Source organism: Carassius carassius, chromosome 38 (genome assembly GCF_963082965.1).
Source record: "Carassius carassius chromosome 38, fCarCar2.1, whole genome shotgun sequence".
NCBI lineage: Eukaryota > Metazoa > Chordata > Actinopteri > Cypriniformes > Cyprinidae > Carassius > Carassius carassius.
The window spans coordinates 12,066,199-12,070,981 of NC_081792.1; the positions used below are offsets into that span (position 1 = coordinate 12,066,199).

The 4,783-nt window shown below is 36.1% G+C and overlaps 1 long non-coding RNA gene across 1 annotated transcript; it reads left to right on the top strand.

Annotated features, from left to right (window-relative positions):
- The first annotated feature begins 718 nt into the window (after positions 1 to 718).
- LOC132119335 (uncharacterized) lies at positions 719 to 2,623 on the top strand. The gene is made up of 4 exons (XR_009426146.1): positions 719 to 862; positions 1,003 to 1,230; positions 1,359 to 1,428; positions 2,378 to 2,623. It is a non-coding gene; the product is annotated as an uncharacterized LOC132119335 (long non-coding RNA).
- Positions 2,624 to 4,783: the final 2,160 nt, after the last annotated feature.

The window sequence follows — 4,783 nt, forward strand, 5'->3', positions numbered from 1 at the left end:
CCAAGTTTGGGATGAAAATTGGTCTCCGTTGTAACCCAGCGGTCTGGGTTGAGAACGCGGACGTGAAGGAGAGCACGCACGTCACGTCAAGATCGTACGTCTCCAGTGCGAGCAGCCGCCATTTTCTCAGCGTGAAAGAAGCGAGAAGCGAGTGAAAGACTATGGTAAGTAAATATTCAAAAGTAAAGTTATCGTTTATTGTTTACCCGGTTGTATGAAAGGCGGAAGGTTTTATGAAAGGCGGAAACAAAGGAGCTTAACGTTATATTACAAAAAAAAAAAAAAAAAAACGGATGCGGTTTTCGCCTCAGACACGGAGGTCTTAACGGCATCATGTAACGTTACTGAATGGAAGAGGTAATTTTAATATAACATCAGTGAATGTATTTTGTCATATTTACATAAGATTTTACATTATCTGTACTTTTTGAGGCGTTAATAGACTGTTATGGTCACGGTTACAGTCATGTTACTTTGTCTTTTTTTTCGCGGTTAAACTGAATGTATGTTTGTCTCCTAAAGGAAACGGCATTGTGTAGTAAAGACTAGCATAATTATTTGAGGCTGTTGAAGTGGTAACTGTTAAAAGTATGTTTTACATGTAATATTTCAGACTTGTCGAGCTCGTGTCTTCATTGTGTCAGCGCTGTGCGCCGAGAGTTAAAGACACAGAAGCTGTTTGTGTGAGAGTCTCAGACTGTGAGGAGGAGGATGTTCTTCTGAAGAGAGGGACAGACGGGTTTAAGGAGAGTAAACTTCAGAATAACATCGTTATCTTTATTTTTACTAAGACTAAAATAATGTTTGTTTTTGTAGATGTTGAAATCCAGAGACAAGATAACTTCATTCTTTTGAGACTGATGTGAGTTATTTTTTTTTTATTTATTTTTTTTTAAATTCATGTTTCTGTTGTGTCCTCCCTGTTTAATTCACATTTTGATGCAACAACAGTGTGATCACATGTTCATATTTTATTGAAACCATTGATGTCCCTCTTTGCAGAACTCAAACTAACTGGAGTTAAGGACACAGAAGTCTGTTTGTGTGAAGAGGTGGTTTTCTCAGCTTCTTCTGAAGACAGGGAAAGAAAGTTTAAGGCAAGTAAACTTCATAATTTCATGTTATCAGTTGTTGTTGTTTTTTACTAAGAGTAAAATAATGTTTGTTTTTTGTTTTTGTAGATGTTAAAAGCCAGAGACATGGGAGAGCATCATTCTTTTGAGATTTTATGTAAGTTATTTTTAGAAAATAAATGTTTCTGTTGTCTCCTGCCGGTTTACTTCACATTTTGATGCAACAACAGTGTGATTACATGCTCATTTCATTAAAACCATTGATGTCTGTGTTTTTCATTGCAGAACTCAAACCAACTTTGGAGTTGTCTTGTCTGATTTAGAGAGTCATCATTCTTGGTCTTCCCTCTTAAAGGTAAATTTCACACACAAAATAATTTACTTGCCCTCATGCCATTCCAAACCTATAAGACTTGAATATATTGAAATGAATATATTTGTAATTTTCTCATAAGTTTGTTAATCCATTTATAGTCTAGATAATCAGTATTTTAAAGCCTCATGAATACAGAGTTATTGTAGAAGTAATTTATTCCGATATTTATATATGAATAAATCTTAAATTATATGATAGCAAACATGTATGTTCAAAATAAAATACTGGTCTCCCAGACTAGCAATGGAGGACACAAATTAAGAGAATATTAAATATATTCATTTGTTTTCCAAAAATTAGCAGAGTTTGTGTGGGTCTGGAACAACATGAGGGAGAGTAAATTATGACCATTTTCATTATTTGATGAACTAACCATTTGAAGAGCAGCCACTAGGTACATGAACATTTTGTGAGGTATGTGAATGTCATGTCTGTTTTAATGTTTCAGTAAAGAAGCTTTCTGAAAGCAGTATATTTATTCAAACAATATTATGTGCCCTCACACTAGTGCTGCCATTATAGCATTCTGGAGCGCTGTGGTGAACCGAGACATTAAATAACCACACATAGGCCTGGTTTCACACACAGGGCTTAGCTTAAGCCAGGACTAGACCTTAGTTAAATTAAGATATTAAAGCGACTATTACAAAAATGCCTTAGAAGAAAACATTACAGGTGTGCATCTTGACACAGAACAATGACACTGACATTTGTAAAGATATGTCAGAGCAAGATATTTTCAGCTGAGACAGTTCAAACATGCATTTTAGTCTGGGACTAGCTTAAGCCTTGTCTGTGAAACCGGGGGAAAGTGTTGAAACTTTAACACAGATTATTTACCTATCCTTACGGATATGAATACACCTCTACCTGAAAATGGATAGTTTAATTAAATGTTTTATTTTTTCAAATGTGTTTCTCTTTCTAGGCCACGGATGAAGAACAGGCGGTGACTGGATGAATGCTGGTCAAAGAAGAGAACATCCTTTCCCCTAAACTGATGCAGCAGTGGGTTTAAAGGAGGACGCTGCCCTGGATGATGTAGGAGATGTCACATGTGCTGATGGGGCTTCTTCATGACTACATCAATTATGCTAAAGAGATCATGAAAATTGACCGTGATGCTTGATCTGTATTCATGCACTATGAAACAAACTGTAAGTGTATAATTTGTGGAAGTGACGTGACATTTAGCCAAGTATGGTGACCCATACTCAGAATTCGTGCTCTGCATTTAACCCATCTGAAGTGCACACACACAGAGCAGTGAACACACACACACACACTGTGAACACACACCCGGAGCAGTGGGCAGCCATTTATGCTGCGGTGCCCGGGGAGCAGTTGGGGGTTCGATGCCTTGCTCAAGGGCACCTAAGTCGTGGTATTGAGGGTGGAGAGAACACTGTACATGCACTCCCCCCACCCACAATTCCTGCCGGCCCGGGACTCGAACTCACAACCCTTCAATTGCGAGTCCGACTCTCTAACCATTAGGCCACGACTTCCCTCGAAAAACAATGTTAAATGCTTTTTCTGTGTTGTTTAGTAGAAGAGTTTACACTCTGTCATTCATACACATGCTCACATTCTTACACACACACACACACACACACACGCACACACACACACACACACACACGTCTGTTAAATGTTATAATATCAGAGTTAATGTTGTGATTTATTTGTGTACTGTCATGCCAGAATAGTTGGTGAAGAACCAAACTAATTGTAAATTTATTGTAAAATAGTGTTTTCGTATATTTTTATACAATATATACAATTGAACAAAGTCCAATTTGATCTTAAGTTATACTCAACGAATGTTCAATGCTTTATGATCTGTAGCTGTTAATGCCATCCTTTTCAGCATTTCTTCTTACATGTTACTTTTTGACTTTACTCTTGTTTTTAATAAATATTTTCCTTTTGATAATTATTATTTGTGTGTAAAAGTGATATTTAAAATGAACATTATTTGTAGGTTTAATGCCTAGCTCAATTTGGGTTCATTTTAACCAGTGTTGGGGAGTAACTAGTTACATGTAACGGCGTTACGTAATTTAATTACAAATTTATTGTAACTGTAATTAGTTACAGTTACTACGAAAAAATTAGTAATTAAATTACAGTTACTTATGAAATTTTTAACGATTACAAATGGGATTACATTTGAATATTTACACACATCCACATACAGATTTAACTGATTTCTTTCCCAAATTGCACTGACTATTCTGAGACATACCGCCCTAATAATTTCCGGGATGCGGAAACACAGTCTGGTTCGTAGAATCCAGTCATAAAAACGGAATGCCTAACGCGGACGGAATATGCCACATTTTGGATGACTAAATCAAAAGTAGGTCAGTACACTTGAATCAAAACATGTCATGGACTAGTGTCTGTGAATATTAAGTCCCAAAAATGCAATATATGACCCGCACATTCTGCGTGTCTGTGGAAATCAGGTGTGGACTGGACACCGGGAGAACCGGGACAATTCCCGGTGGCTTGGCAGCCGATTTTGCCCCACTATTTAATTTCATTATTGTATAATTGCCTGCCGAATGTACTAAAGCGATCATTTGCGAATCCGCCATTTGATAATTAAATCTCTAATAAATCATGAAGTGTTAGTCATGACTCGCGCGCTCTCCGCGCCTCCGCCAAATGGTTTGGATCAGACTCAGAGTAATCAATGCGAGAGAGAGAGAGAGAGAGAGAGAGAGAGAATAGAGTGGACTGCTGGAGCAGAGAAGCAGAACTACTGTTCACGGTTTCAGGTCAGTTTCATCTGTAAAGATGCTTTTTTTGTCTTTGTTTTTTATTTATTTATTTGATCAAGCAGCAGCACGTTGCTCATCAGTCATCACTCAAAATACTATATAAAGGACATCATTATTATCAGTTGTAATGTTACAGTAGTAATTTAGCTGAAAAAAAATGCAAATTCTTTTTTATAGGTTTAGGAGGAGCTACGACAGACAACAACACAACCCTTAGGAAAATTAACATTTTAATATTTAACTATAAATCCAGAGAAAATGGTTCCTATTGTTTAACTGTGATAACCAAAAATGTAAAATTATTTTACAAATGTATTTATTTAAAAATAAATACAAATCCATTTGTAAAAACAGGGTTTTTTTACAAGGTTATTTTACTTTTATATAGGCTAATAAAAGCATGGTAATTTTTTGTAAGGGAAAAACATGACTCGTGTACAGTATTAGGATTTTTCTATAAAGATATTGTAGTATTGTAGAGTAGTGTATTGTAAAATATAGTTTTGTTCAATCTTGAGTATTAAAGTCATGAGAGAGATGGATAA